The sequence below is a fragment of the Prionailurus viverrinus genome, chromosome A2, assembly GCF_022837055.1.
Source record: "Prionailurus viverrinus isolate Anna chromosome A2, UM_Priviv_1.0, whole genome shotgun sequence".
NCBI lineage: Eukaryota > Metazoa > Chordata > Mammalia > Carnivora > Felidae > Prionailurus > Prionailurus viverrinus.
The window spans coordinates 45,922,087-45,938,634 of record NC_062562.1 but is presented as its reverse complement, the minus strand read 5'-3'; the positions used below and the strand labels follow the sequence as shown (position 1 = coordinate 45,938,634).

The following is a 16,548-nucleotide window of genomic DNA, read 5'->3' as shown; positions in this document are numbered from 1 at the left end:
GGAAGGAGGATTACTAAATAGCTCTGTCAGTCCATTTGCCAACTATGAAGAAGCAAAACCTCACATCTATTTGAACTATTATAGAGTAAATTAGAATTTGGAAGGTGCTGTGCTCTCCTGAAGTGATTCCTTAGTAACATGATAACACCCATCGGCGTTCTGTTCAATTAAGTCATTTTTTGCTGAGAAGACAGAGTTAACAACCCAGATTTTCTTAACAAGGTTTACAGATTAGGTGAGAATTACAACAGTTTTACTCCCAAGTGTAAAATGCAAACACTTACTTGAAACTTGTTTTTCTGACAGAGAATGTGGGGTTCTACATTATTTTAGATTAGAAGACCACTCAGCCCTTAGGCTCAAAATGTGGCCTCAAAATACAACCCAGGACTTGAATGAGACATTCCTTGCTCCTTCTTCACACAATAAAATGTCCTTCATGCCACCTTGAAATAACTGACGTGACCAGGGGAAAGGGTCACTGAAACAGCGCTCGTCAACAGGACAAAGGGTTCATTCATCACTACCTGTACATTTTGTTAGGAGGCATGCGGGCTTCAGGAAAGGTGCTGAAATTTCCTTTCTGCATGAGGTAAATTGAACAGCTGCTAAATTTGATGAGCTGAACTGAACTTAAGTGCCATCCGAAAAATGAGAAATAAACGACTGAGTATTTGCTGTAAAGTCAAGAATAACCTGCTCTCTCACACATGCATAACCCTTTTTTTACTTTACAAGTTATTGGGTAATGTGGCTAAAAACATCATGGAAAAGGAAATCCAAATGTGTAAACAACTCAAACTTGGTGTCCAAGGGCAGCACAAACAAAAGCGAAAAACAGAAGATGAATGCTGAGACATAATTCTCAATTTTTATTAGCCAAATTCAATACCATTGATTTTAATTCAACAGCAATTTAATATTGGCAGTGTCTTTCCACTGAAGTCAGATTAAGGTCTTATTAACTTTACTCAGTACTAAAAACAAACCTGAGAGAGCTGGGGACAGACTGTATTTAGAGGAATTTTTTTAAATATTTATTTATTTTTGAGAGAGAGAGAGAGAGAGAGAGAGAGAGCGAGAGAGCATGAGCAGGGGAGGGGCAGAGAACAAGGAAGACACAGAATCTGAAACAGGTTCCAGGCTGTGAGCTGTCAGCACAGAGCCTGATGCAGGGCTCGAACTCAGGAACCATGAGATCATGACCTGAGCCAAAGTCAGATGCTTAACAGACTGAGCCACCCAGGCGTCCCCTGGGGTGCGCCCAGGAATTTTTTTAAATTATGGTTTCTAGTAACCTCTCTGCCATTCCTTACCCAATCACCCTCCATAATCCTGGCCAATCGGAGTTAAGTGAGAGTTTCTTACTAACTCCACATGAGAAGTAAGGAGATAGGATGGCTTTGTCATAGGCAGGTAGCCAGACCGAGCCAATCTCGTAGCTGTGTTTCTAAGTGGGTACAGAAGAAAATGCAAATTTAATAGAGTAAAATAAAATGATCCAAAAATGGTATGTAAGGCCTTCTTGCCAAGAAATGGGCTGGCATCCTGTTTCATACCCCACCTATAACACTACCACTCTGCCTTTTGGGTAGGAGGGAGGAAGAGGATTCTGATGCATTTAAGGCTCAACCCCTTGGATTTGAGTAAGTGACTTATTACCCCAAAGGTAACTGGATAGGAAGAGGATTGGGAATTAACTCTTACCATGTGCCTAGGAGATGCATAACAGGCCGTCTTTTTTTGATAGACTTATTATTTTACAGCTTAAGTAAGCTTCAAAGACATTAGCACATTGTAAATGGCAAAGCTAATATTTCAACACAAGTAGTATTATAAAGTCCTTGTTACTGCCACCATGCCAAAGTCCTTTGAAGACATTCTGAAGAGGAGTACAGTTACCAGAGACAAATCCATGTAACCTAACAGGAAATGGAGGCAGGGAATCTAGAAGCAGTCACAAGGGATGGCTGAAGATCAGTCTTTCCATTGCTTATTTTAAAGCTTTTCCTTATGGCTAAGTTCAGACACCATTATAAATTCTTAGCCATATTTAATAAATGCATATGTAGTGTTTATTTACGTAAGTGTGAATGACAAATTCAAGGGATTTTTATGGGTCTCTTATAAATGAGAAGAACAAAATGTTAGATCTAATCTTTCATAAAACAGAGATTAAAATTAATCAGACACAGGAGCGCCTGGGTGATTCAGTCAGTTGAGCATGTGACTCTTGATTTCAGCTCAGGTCATAATCTCATGGTTTGTGGGTTCAACTCCCAGCATGAGGCTCTGCACTGACAGTGTGAAGCCTGCTTGGGGTTCTCTCTCTCCCTCTCTCTGCCTCTCCCCAGCCTGTGTGCACTCTGTCTCAAAAATAAACAAACTTCAAAAAAATCAGATACAGAGGAGGTCTGAGTGATAGAAGAGATTGTAAATACAACTGTAATATAAACTCTGCCTACCTCAGGCCTTGAATGGTACAGATATTCAATAAAAGTTTCATTGTGTTTCATTATCCAATTCAACATACTTCTGTCACAGGGGAAGAAGCAAGGACCCAGATATGGAAGAGCGTTTGGAGGTCACATCGCTAGTCAAGGACAAAGCAAGGGCTGGGACTCAGGTCCTTCAGTTCTTAAACTTTAACTGCTTTCTGGAAGCTCTAAGTCATTCTGTCCCCTTGTCCTACCATCCATGTACACACTTCTTCACCTGGGGAGGGTCTTCTAAGATTTACTACAGAATACAGTATACCATAACCCAAAAGGGAAAAAAGCCACAACTCTCAATAATGTTTGGGATTTTTTTAAAGCATTACCCCACCTCTTCTGCCTTTAAATTATTTGCCCACTCTTATGACAGATACGCAACCTTTTTAAGTAGATGAAGTTTAAGAAGAGACAACAAAAAGTGTAATACAGCTTTTAGATTCTGTGGCCTGTAGGCAGAGCACACATTTCCTACTGAGTGGTCAGAACACCATGAGAGCGAGCTTAGGCCAATGTAAGAGCTCCAAAGCAAGAAATTCTGTAGAGAAGAAGAGGTTCAGGGGTTACTTCTTCTTAGCTTCAAGCCTTGCTCTTCCATTTGCTAGAATGTCAAGTTTGGGCAAGTTTCATAACTTATATGGTCATCTTCCCTCAATGAGAAAATGGTTATAACCCACCAGCTTCACAAAGTTAAGATGAAGACCAAATGGTATAAAGGTAAATGAAAGGTTTGAGCATATACACACTCTAATGCACCAGCGATCCTAATGTCTTGTTATGGTGTCTTGAGGATACACATTCTGCTCTTTCACTCTATCCTTCCAAAACAAAAACAAAAAACAAACAAAGAAAGGATAATTCTCTTCCACTTCAGTCAAAACTCAAAAGAAATTCAGTTAGTTTTAAAAAAGCGAAACAATTTACCTCATTATCATAACAATAACGTTCAGCATTAGCTACATGCCTACAATGCACTTAGCATTGCTCTAAGATAATTTCTTCTATCCTTTAGTCTTCTAAACCCTATAATAAAGTTGTTGATACCATTTTAGTCATGAGCAAATCAACACAGAAAAAAAAATTAAATACTTTGCCCAAGATCACACACCAGTCAGGATTTGAACCCAATAAAAATGCTTCCAGAGCCAAATTCTTCACCATAACATGTACAGCCTCCATACACAAACACTAGAAGTAAGAATGGAAAGGTTTCCCTGCCACTTTCTAGGAAAAATACTTCCTTCTTAAGAGAAAAAAAATACTGAATTTAAAATAGACATCTAACTTATTTTTGGTTTTTCTCACAAGCTTAATCTTTTTGAGGATAAGTTATTAACCAAACTGTTTTGGATGCCACAAGTGCGCTTTTGTTTCTTAAGAAGTGGTTCCAATCAAAGCAAACCTAAGGGCAAGCTCACAGAATGACCCTTCGACATCACTATCACATACAAGAGATGACAGATAAAGATAAAATCTAAGACTATCCACTTCCGTGTGTGAGCTGGCAATATCTTTCCAAAATGACTGAACGGACAGCCCCCAGACTTGGTCAATGGATATCAGTCACGTGTGTGAAATGCCTCTCTTCACCTAGCCCTGCTTATCCAGCCAAACTAAGGAATTACAAACCAAAAGCTTGGGGCATACTTCTCATATGCAGGCCAATAACATAAAACAAGCAGCTATGACTCATTTAATTATGTGTTTCACCAATTGTCATACTATGGACACCGGCATCTGGTGAACACACATAGTTGCTTTCATCCAGTTGAGATGCCTTTTTCCCTTATTGTCAGTCAAAATCATTCCTAACAGACTCAGATGTTATTCCTTTCCCCCTGATCATCACCACAGGAGACATCTGGATTGTATATCCAATACCTGTTCTTTTAGAACCAATCCTAGCACAGATGGTTTTCTTAGAGGCTTCCCACTTAACACATACAACCCTAACTCCCTGCCCTGGCTTGATCCAGATGAAGAAATCTGACCCAAGCTCAACCAGTCCTCTTCTTAAGACTTGTGAGTATTAAAACAACAGAGATCAGTCTCTCTCCAATTATTAAAGCTACAAAATTACAAAATTTAGGAGTTACTGGCAGCCATGTTTTCCATCACACAAAAAATGATAGTTTGGGAGCACCGGGATGGCTCAGTAAGTTGAGCATCCAACTTCGGCTCAAGTCATGATCTCACCGTTTATGTGTTCGAGCCCCAGGTCGGGCTCTATGCTAACAGCTCAGAGCCTGGAGCCTGCTTCAGATTCTGTGTCTGTCTTTCTCTCTGCTCCTCGCCCACTCACGCTCTCTCTCAAAAATAAATAAACATTAAAAAAAAAAAACAAAAAACAGGGGGTGCCTGGGTGGCTCAGTCAGTTAAGCGTCCAACTTTGGCTCAGGTCATTATCTCACAGTTCGTAGGTTCAAGGCCTGTGTCAGGCTCTGTGCTGACAGCTCAGAGCCCAGAGCCTCCTTTGGATTCTCTATGTTCCTCTCTCTCTGCCCCTCCCCCGCTCATGCTCTGTCTCTCTGTCTCTCAAAAATAAATAAACGGTAAAATTTTTTTTTAATTAAAAAGAAAAGAAAATGACAGTTTGAAGTGAGACAAAAAGTAGCAGGTTTGTATTTCCATTTTTTACAGTATGACAGACTAGATATCCTGAATGAGATCCTCAATTAAAACACAAAAAACACTGGATGAAGTATTAAAACACAAGTGTAAACCAAGCACTGAAGTAGTTAGCTAGTAGGGAATCCAGAGAGGCAATAATTAAGTGAAAACAAGACCGCCAATAGTTATGTCAGTCCTAAAGCCAGCATTCACCCTGTAATTTTGTTGGATAAAGCTTTGAGCCTACTCAAGGTCTTCTAGGAAATCCTCGCATAAAGCTTGAATCCCTAAGCAGTTACACCTTCAACACAGTGGTGAATGAAAACCAACCGACCTTGAAAGATGGGAGGGTAGGGTAACCTATCTTGAATTTGGCACTAGCTACAGAAGAAAAAAACTCTAATAATTCATAACCACAAGTGGGCCCCCATACTGGTTTGTCACCCACATTCAATGCTATGTGGGAAATCCTTAAACTTTAAGCAGAAAACAAAATTCCACAAAACTTCCAGCAGAAAATTTGATTTCAAGTTCCTGAGTTGTAGCACCTCAGACAATTGACAATAAGAAATGACTTTTCACTGGAGGAATACAGCTTTAACACAGGCCTCAAAGAATTCCCAGATGACATTCCAAGAAACACAAGCTAATAATCAAAATTACAAAACACGGAGGGAAATAAGACACCATTTTTAGAACAAGTCACTATAGAAAATAGAGTAACATCTGCAGAGATTTTACCTACTGGCATTTTTAGAGATTGAGTATTTTTAAACTATAGTTTTTATGTAACAGGAAACAAAATAGAGACTTCAAAATATGGAAGCATGAGAATGAACAAACATTTTTAGAACACACAAATAGAACTTTTAAAAATGAAAAATATAACTGAAATTAAACTCTCAAAGAAGAAATTAAAACAGGATAAAGAATGATAGATTAGAAGAAATCACCCAGAGTGCAGCATAAAGAGCAAAGATGGAAAAGATAATGAGGTTAAGGAACACACAGCCTACCACAAGTTCCAGAAGGTAACTGACCAGGGAAAGGAGTATTCCAATAAAGCCTCAAAATTTTCCATGACTGTTAGCCAAAAAAGCAACTTCAAGTTTAGGAATCTAACAAATATGTAAAATACATGACAACAAATCACTACCTGGACTCCCACCATTAAAACTGAAGAAAATCAAAGGCCAACAGAAGGTCCTAAAGTCAACCACAGAGATCAAGAATCAAGTCTCTGTCAACTAATTTTTTTTTAATGCTTATTTTTGAGAGACAGAGAGAGAGAAAGAGCATGAAGTGGGAGGGGCAGAGAGAGAATCCCAAGCAGACTCCATGCTGTCAGCTCAGAGCCAGATGCAGGGCTTGACCTTATGAACCATGAGATCATGACCTGAGCTGAAATCAAGAGTTGGCCACTTAACCAGCTGAGCCACCCAGGTGCCCCTGTCAATATTTTTTTTTAACAGCAAAAATGAAACTCTTAAAAAAATAAAACAAAAAAAAAAAAACAAAAAAAAAACTGAGATGTTGAGAGAAAGTACCTAGCCACCTAAATTCTATACCAAGCAAAACTATCACTTGAGAATAAAAGTGATATTTTCACACAAACAAGCGAGTATTTTCAAATAAAGAGAATTTACCACTAACAGACATTCTAAGTTATCTAAGATGTTCTTCAGGCAGAAAGATAACTATCCCAGATAAAAAGTCTGGTAAATGTAACTAAAAATATAAGTCAATTTCAGAAATGACAATGTAGCGGCTACTGGGTGGCTCAGTCAGTTAAGTGTCCAACTCATGATTTTGGCTCTCATCATGACCTCACTGCTTTGAGATCGAGACCCACATCAGGCTCAGAGCTAACAGCACAGAGCCTGCTTGGGATTCCCTCTCTCCCTCTTTCTCTGCCCCATGCCCATTCATGCTCGCTCACTTGCAAAATGCATAAATTTAAAAAAACTATACAAAAAAATGACAATGTAAAACAAAATCATATCTAATATGCAAGTTTAAAGAAAATACTAACATTACAAACAGCATATACTAACAGAGAGTGAAAAGGCCTTACAATGTTCTAGGGTCCTCACAGTGTAGCAGAAAAAGAATGATAGTTATTAATATTAGGCTTAATTAAACACACACTAAACTATCAGAGTAAGTACTATAATGAACATATAAAGTATAACCCTCCAGCTAGGAAAAGGAAAAAAGTGGAATGGAGAACAATAAAAGGCTTCCATGAAACATAAGGAAGGCAAAAAAGGGAAAAAATAGAAAAAATTTTTGAGGTAAAAAAGAAAAACACAAACTAAGACTGTAAATCCAATACCATCAGTAATTACAACAAATGTATATGAACTGGAGATTCTAATTAACAAAAATGGTCAGAATAGTTTTAAAAATCTGGTTATGTGTGTTTATGAGAGATCTCTAACACATAATGACAACTCAAAAGTTAATGTAAAGAAAAAACTACACCAAATAAATACTAACAAACAAACCAATTCAGGTGTGCATATGCTAGTAAACAGAAGAGACGCCAAGGCATAAAACAGAAAAAAAATGTTCCCTACATAATTACAGAATGTTTAGTTCACCAGTAAGTTAACAATTTTACAGGTGTTAGTTAGCTTTTAGTGACCTAACTTCGGTAAGCTAAAAACAAAAAACAAACAAAAAACTCACCAACTAGAAGGCAAGATTGCAAATCCACTTTCATGGCGGGAAATTTTTAAGTGTTTAAAAAATTTTTACATACAGTAAAGTTCACTTTTTTCTTTGGTATACAGTTCGATGAGTTTTAACACATACATATACTATATAACCACCATCATAATGAGGATGTAGAATAGTTTCACAACCCCCAAAAATTAACAGTGGGAAATTTTAACAAATGTCTTTCAACAATTGATAGATCAAGCAAACAAACAAAAAACCAAATGGATTCATGTAGAAAATTTACTGCACCCCAGAAATGGAAAATTCATATTCTCTGAAACACAGTGGAACATGTATAAAAATTGGTCACATGCTAAACCCATAAAGCAAGCCTCTCCAGCCATAAAAAACTGATCTGATACAGTTATTGTCTGACCAACATAGAACTTGTAAAACATTTTTTTAAATAAGAACTAGAATGTACACTTACACTCCATGTAAGTGGAAATATAAAACACTTCTAAATAACGCATACATACAAGAAATGATGGCAAATATAATATTCAGAACTCAATAGAGTAAAAAATACATATCAATATATGTAGGATGCAACCAAAGTACATGGACGCAACCATGTTTAAAAGCAACTTAAAGCTTTAGACGCTTACATTACAATTTGAGAACGGCTCAAGACTCAAAGTTGATTTTCCAGCTTAAGAGAGTAGTAAAGCAAGAGCAAAATAAACCCAAAGAAGATAGGAGCAAGAAAATAATAACGGGCAGTAATTAAGGAACTTCAAAACCAACTTACAATGAAATCAATACAGCCAAATTTTGTTATCTGAAGACTAGTAAGACAGCAAAACATGTGTCAATACTTACACAGAAAAAAAGAACACAGAAATGAACAATATTGGGAATATTATCATAGTAATGTTGCCATTGATGCTGTAACACATTACCAAAAACTGGGTGGCTTAAAGCAACACAAATCGTTTCTCTTAATGTCGTGACATCTAAAATCAAAGTGTCGCCAGGGCGGTATTTTTTCTGGAGTCTTCGGAGGGAAAATCCATTTCCTTGCCTTTTCCAACTTCCTGCACTGCTCGGCACAGAGCCACATCACTCCAACCTGCTGCTTCCATCCCCATGTGTCCCACTACTAACTCTAATCCTCCGGCTTCCCTCCTTTAAGGACCTTGTGATTACATCAGCCACACCTGGAAATCCAGGAAAATCCTCCCAAGAGCCTTAATTTAATCACATCTGTGAAGCCCCTTTTACCAATTAAGGTAATGTACACAGGTTGTAGGGATTACAAAGTGGACATGGGGGTGAAAAGGGGGCCTTCTTAAGCCTACCACAGGGACCAAACCAGACACTTAAGGAATTAACAACATAATAGGAGGATATTACAGATTAGAAAACTTAAATAACATTGGGTAAATTTCTAGACACGTACAACTTACAAAACTGAGCCAAGAATAAGTAACCCTTTAAAGAAACAGTATCAGTAGTTAATCTTGCCATAATGAAAACATAAGGCCGGCGGGCACCTTGGTGGCTGAGTCATTTGGGCCTCCTAACTTCAGCTCAGGCCATGATTTCACCGTTCGTGGGTTCAAGCCCCATGTTGGGCTCCGTGCTGACAGCTCAGAGCTTGGAGCCTAAATGGGATTCTGTGTCTCCCTCTCTCTCTGCCCTCCCCTGCTCTCTCTCTCTTTAGAATAAACATTAAAAATTTTTTAATAAAAAAGAAAAAAAGAAAAAGAAAACATATGGCCAAGACTGCTTTACTTACCAAGCACTATAGGAACAGTAATTCCAAAACTACAGAAACTCTCCCAGAGAACAGAAAAATAACAAACACTTGACAACTAGTTTTGAGAGGGTAGCATAACCCTGACACCCAAACTAGATGAGAACAGGACAAGAACAAATTAGAAGATGTGCAGACAGGAAATGACCACAGACAGACACAGGCTGCTGAAGGGACTCAGTGCCCAAAATGGGTCTATCCTAGGTCCTTGCTGCATCCCTGCCCTTCATACAATTCAGTTGTTCAGTCAGGACTGTTTTAGCCAGTAAAAGTCCCCTTTTTGTTAAAGCTAGTTCAAGCTGGCTATCACCTGGAATACAGTCCTGACTAGTTCACTCTGCCACCAACCAGCCTGCCACATCCAAACTCTTTAATGATATTTGCTAAGTATCATCAACTCAATTATCCATACTAATGCAAGGGCCTGAGGACAAATGGGTAGTGAAAGCCAGGTCAACCAGAAGTACTTTAAAATGCATGCTGTTGCTTTTCCAGCAAGCTCTCTAACTGCATTTTTTTCCCCTAAGCTATTATTAAGATGAATTCAAATTATTTGGGCACAGTGAACTGACGGAATAGACGAAAACAATGAACATCAGGGCAATAAAAACATGTGTAGGATTCAACATTTTCCAAGGATAATCCTCAAAGTAGTTCTCACTCATCTCTCCTCATAGGACTGCTAATTCCTTAAGGGCAGGGACCATTTGTATTTGTTCAGGTAGATGACCTTATAAATAGTCAAGAAGCTTGCACAATCCAATGACCTCTGGGACTGTGTTTCTAAGAGTCTTGCCAAGGACATATTTTCCATCGGAATAGTTAAGATGCCAGTACAGAAACACGCAAAATGGTGAAAAAAGTTAAGTGGAGAAACTCTGTATTCCCTTAAGTAATGCCCCACACTTCAAATTCTCTTAACTAATTAATTCGTTTAAGGTAAAAGAAAAAAAATCTTGAAATAAAAATGAAATTGAAAGAGAACATTTATCAAGATGTAATTGACAAGGAGAAAGATAAAGTTCCAGAAGAGCCTTAACAATGTTCTCAATCAATAAAACACCTGGCAAACAAATTAACTCCATTGTACCTTCACAGCATCCACAGCAGGTGATGAAAAATTAGACAAGAAGGTCAACTAGAGACTGGAATACATGTCCTGAAACCACAAAACCTGAAACCTACTTCACTCAATAACTAGTACCACAACTTTCTGAGTAAGCACAATATTGGTAACATTTTCAGCCATCACCAAAATGATGAGCTATTACAGGGATTCTTAATAGGTGGGTGACAAGGGAGGTCAAATTTTACATAATCTAAATGCAGATCATTGCTTGGGGCTAAGTCAGGGCTCAACAATTTGATGGACTGTAGGGCTGCAGGAAGGAGAACACAATTATACTCAGAACTCGGGATAAGGGGCCAATAGGGAGGCACTGTTTCCTTATTCACACATTAAGTGTTCAAAGGAACAAGAATCTAGACTCTCCATGCTCAAAAAGATCCAGATTTCAGACAGGAAATAACTTTCGAAATGCCGCTGCTTCTCAACAAGCACAAACTACAAGATCACCCCCAAGTATCCTTGTTAGGGTCCCAGCCAACATCACTTTCCCCTCTTGCCTTGTTAGTCTGTACCCTGTAGGGGACAACTGGAAATAATGTTGAATGTTGTTTTGCTGTCTCAACAAGCATTATATATTCATCCCCAAGAGATCTGAAAATAAAGTCAAAGCTAACATTAAAAAAAAAGAAGAAAGAAAAAAAAAGTTCTTCTAGCTACTAAGAGAGCAGTAAAGCACGATTATGGGTTTCCTCCCTCCCCCTGCCCAGATCAAGGGACTGCATTCCCTCGGGTTTTTATATTCTTGTATAATATTTAATTAAATACTCTGTTCCTACTGGTTTATGTACTAGAGAACACTAATTTTAGAAAACCGATTAGCTAGTTCTTTCTAACTGTATGTTATTGTAGCTAAGGTCAAATTTTTCACTGAAACTATGGCAACAAAACTCCAGTATTCTTTGTCGACAAAACTGAGGCAAAGTTCTCCAGAGATAGGCCTCCACTAGATGGCTAGACCTAGGCTGGATTATTCTATTTCTTACTTCTACCTGAAATGCTATGTTCCTGGGAATGGTTGGGGGGAGGGGGGAGGACCTCAGTCACAGAAATTTGCTAGCATAAGTCCAAGTGAGCTTATATAGAAGTGTCATCACTGATAACATTTTTAGACACATGTAATTTTAGCAGCACAAAACATCAAGACATTTCAGAAGCACCCAAATTGGAACTCAAATGTACCCGGAAAAATACCAGATGAAAAAAGGAACTTTTAAAATTTAAAAAAAGAGGAATAATTGCCCAATTTATTTTCTCAATTATTACAACTGCTCAAATTGGAGTTTTTCCTGCACTGATCTCCAGCTATTGCTTTGTAAAGGAAAAAAACACTGAGTCTTTGAAGGGACAAATTCTTCTCCCCACACCTATGGCCACTTTCTACTTATTTCCCCAAACCAGTGCCCATGGACACAAGCACAGTTTTTGCCTTCTATAGGAGTCATGCTGGCCTCTCGCCTTAGAGGTTCCTCTGCCTTGGCTGACAGGACCAAGGAAGCAGCCAGTGGTTCATCCCTCCTCCTCAGAATTAAACTGTCCTCAAAGACAGGGAGAATGTCATTCTGCAGGCTAACTGGCAAGAACCCCTCCAAACTTACAACACATGGGGGTGGGGGTAGAGGACTTTCAGGAAAACAGCAGATTGGCAATATCTTCCTCCTGTCTGTCAAGAGTGGCTGGAATGCCTGCTGCTTGGGTTAAGATAAACACAACTTCCTCTCCCAGCTAGCCTTGTAATTTTATACATAAGGCAGGATTACCATCTGGAGCAAATGCGCCATCAGTAACTGAAGCTCTGGTCAAGGCTTGTGCAAGTTGGAAAAAAAGGCCTCATGGCTTCCCTTCAAAAGGTCACAAGCTCTAGAGCTCCCTCTTGATTATGAGGCAAAGCCAATAAAAATCTAAGAAATTCAGAAAGGTCAAAGTGTGGTTGTAGATACCTTTGTATAATCCACATACTCAAATTTTAAAACAAACATATCATGGTTAAACAAGGCAAGGGCTAGGTGTGATCTTCATAAAAAATGTCCTGAGAGCTGCTAATTGCAGATTTAGTCATGACAGCTACTTGACTACCACTTCCAGAGTGCTTAGGTTGTGCTCAGCATGTTGCTAACTCTGCTATATGCACACACCACATCAGCCTAAAATAATTCAATCAGTTCCATACTATTATTAACCATAGTAACCAGCTGGAGAAGTAAGGTTTAGAGAGATTAAGTCATTGCCCATGGTCACTCAGCTAATTAAGAGGTAGAGTAGGAACTTGACCCCACCTCTGACTCCAGAGCCAGCCCTCCTAACCACTACCTTCCATGGCCTCCCCACCATACCTCACAGTCATTAAAATCAGATTCTGCAGGAGTTTAACTCAGATTTTTGGTTTTTGTATTCATTCAGCTTTTCCAATATTCAATAATTTCATCTTTCCACTACTTTGCAATGTTATCTGCTGGTTGGACTGAACACATTGGATCCCTGAGAGTTCCTCAGTTGGAGAGTGTATCTGTCCTCTCCCCAGCTGTTTGCTGACCCAACGCCCCCAACCACAAGGCTTCCACAGGAAGCAAAACAGAAAAAACAGCTGGGTTCTTTGGTGGGAAAACAGACACTTATGGTCAAATGGGATCATCTACCTAACCTCTGTCCCCAAAATGAAATTCCCTCTTCAAAATCCCTGACAAATGGTTAGTCCCCTTTGAATGAGAGGAAACTCAATCATTTGAAGCAGGCCTCTTCCTTGAGCAATTGTTTGGCACTTATAATCAGAAGCAAGTTCCTTAAATCCGAAACTCTGACTCTGGTCACTTTTATCTGCTGGCCCTAATTCTCTATTATTGTTCTGAGCTCAGGACATCCGTCTTCCAGATGACAGCCCTAAATTAAGGGAAGATTGACAACTGGTCCTTAGAGCCTTGCAAGAGAATGGCAGCCACTCAGAAATGGTAGAATCTCAGGCCTCACCCCAGACCTACACAATCAGAATCTGCATTTTTAACAAGATCCCCTAGTGGATTCTATACACATTCAAGTTTCAGAAGCAATGCCTTAGAGGGCTCTTTTCATTTATTCTACAAATATCTAAGAGCCTACTATAGGCCAGGACCTGTGCAAAACCTTAGGGGAGACAGGCCTCATTCCTAACCTCAGTTAAGATAGAGCTGGGTAGGAGTGAAGTCATAAACCAGCAATAACAGCAAAGAGTTTTATAGCATGTAATAGAGGCCAGCTGCTCCTTTAAGTACTTAACATGGACTGGCTCCTTTGATCCTCCCCAATACACTAGGAGACACATAGAATCATAGCCCCATTTTCAAGATGAGGAAACAGAGGTACTGAGAGGGTACATAATGGGTCCAAGGGGACATGATCAGCAAAACGCAGAGGTGAGAGTCAAACCCAAGAAGTCTGGCTTCAGAGTCTTTGAAAAGGAGGAGCAGCTTAAGTGCACACAAGAGGCCAGTGAAGATACTTCAGAGGGAATGTATGAGGTCTGAAGGATGGGTGGGCATTAGGGGGACTGGGGAACCCAAGAGGAAGGACAGAGATGGGGAGATCATTTCAGCGAGAAGAAAAAGGGCATGCAAAGGCCCAAAGGGTAGAGCAAGCACAGTGACTGCCAGGAAGAAATAAATCAGTTTGGCGGGAGCACAGGACGTAGCGTGGGACTGCAGATGAGGCTGAGAGGTAAGCAGCGTGACTCATGCAGGGCCCTGTGAACCCTGGAAGTACGTCGTATATCCTAAGCACAACTAGGGAACAACCCAGGGCTCCACCCAGCCAATGACACCATCAGATTTGCACAGATTCCTCTGGCTGCAGGCAACACTGCATCAGAGTGGGGGGGGCCCCCACATTCAAAACAGGCAAAGAGGGAAATGCAGCAACAAGCAAGGAGGTCATTGTAGGAGCTTAGGTGAGAAATTCTTAGGCTGGTCTAAAATGTCTTAAGTTTCTTCCATTACTCATTGGGCAACATGAATGCAATCATTTTGCGACCCTTCCTTCTAGTTACTCCTCCTTGAGCTTTATTCCCACTGAGCAATATGCCTCTTAAATGTGGAACCCAGGACTTGGTAAGAGGCCCCAAATGTTTCCTGAGCAGCACAGATCTATTCACTGGAGTGGTTCAGTGGAGACTTTCTAGCCCTCCAGATGTGGGTTCAAATCCTGAGTCTAGCTTGATTACAGGTCCTTTCTGGGCTTGGGGTGCCCAACTGTAAAATGGGGATAAATACCACCTACCACACCACAGGGGTGTTTCAACAGTCAAGAAGAAAAGTAGGCCATGAGCCTACCAAGAGGCCAGGCACAAAAGAGGAAGATCTTTAACCACATCTTTTTCTTGATCATGAATTTAGTGAAGGCAAGGAATCTCAAAACCATAGGCATCAGAGAGAGAAAAGAGATCAAACACTGGGGGTCAAAGAGGAAGTACGCTCAGAAGGTAAGGTCAGTCCACTACTCCAGGAGAAGACAAGTCAACTATAAAAAAAAAAATCTTTTCAGAAGACCAGACTCAGGTAATGTGGAGAGAGGTGATAAAACAGTATAAGGCACCCCTGTAAAAAAAAAAAAAAAAAAAAAAAAAAAAAAAAAATCACTTGTTGACCTAAAATGTCACTAGCAGAAACACTGGTAGCAATGGGAAAAGTGAAAACCTTTTCAGGAAAAAACATGAATTCTTCCCCAACCAGCTTTGAAAAAAGGACCGACATTACACCAGGCACTGGGCCAGAAGTGCAGGGTAAGATGTGGTCCCTCCAGGTGCTCCAAAATCTAGCTATGGAGACAAAAATAGAAAACAGCTGTGATAAATATTATAGTCCAGGTTGTTAAGCAGGCAGCTAGCTAGTACCACCTCTAGTATGTAGACATTTGTTCCTGTCAGCTCATCTCAGAAGGATTTATTTTGGGGTAATAGAGGAGGAACCTGAGCAAGAAACCAGCAATTTAGTGAAGGAATATTTGAAGACTGGTCCCCTTCTTGGGGCGCCTGGGTGGCGCAGTCGGTTAAGCGTCCGACTTCAGCCAGGTCACGATCTCTCGGTCCGTGAGTTCGAGCCCCGCATCGGGCTCTGGGCTGATGGCTTGGAGCCTGGAGCCTGTTTCCGATGCTGTGTCTCCCTCTCTCTCTGCCCCTCCCCCGTTCATGCTCTGTTTCTCTCTGTCCCAAAAATTAAAAAAAAAACAAAAAAAAAAAAACGTTGAAAAAAAAAAATTTGAAGACTGGTCCCCTTCTAAATTTTTTTTTCCTTACATTTTATTTATTTTTGAGAGAAAGAGAGAGAGAGAGAGAGAGAGAGCGCACACGTGGGGGAGGGAGGGGCAGAGAGAGGGAGACACAGAATCTGAAGCAGGCTCCAGGTTCTGAGCTGTCAGCACAGAGCCCGATGCGGGGCCTGAACCCAGGAACTGTGAGATCATGACCTAAGCCGAAGTCGGACACTTAACTGACTGAGCCACCCAGGTGCCCCAAAGACTGGTTCCCTTCTAAAAACAGTTTACGGTAGGTATTAGGGGGGGTTTCTGATATCAGATTGTCTGGGTTCAAAGCCTGGGTATGCGAACTTCTACCTAGCTAATCCTGGACCAGACATTCAACACACTGTGCTTCAGCAGCCTCACCTGTAGAAGGTTAACTATAGCTGCCTTATGGGGTTATTACGAGGGTCAAACAGATTAATGCATATAAAGGTAATGATATAAATTAAATAGATTGAGCTAATTAATGTACATATGCACTATACAAGCTATTCACTCTTATTTACAGAAAAGACAATACCATTAAATATAGAAGGTAATGGGGAAAAAAAATGCTTCTTAAATCTATGGCC

General features: G+C 40.0%; 1 protein-coding gene across 4 annotated transcripts in view; it reads right to left on the bottom strand.

Moving 5' to 3' along the window:
* The window catches only part of ITPR1 (inositol 1,4,5-trisphosphate receptor type 1), a 328,507-nt gene that overhangs the window by 276,691 nt on the left and 35,268 nt on the right, over window positions 1–16,548 (bottom strand). The window lies entirely within an intron of this gene.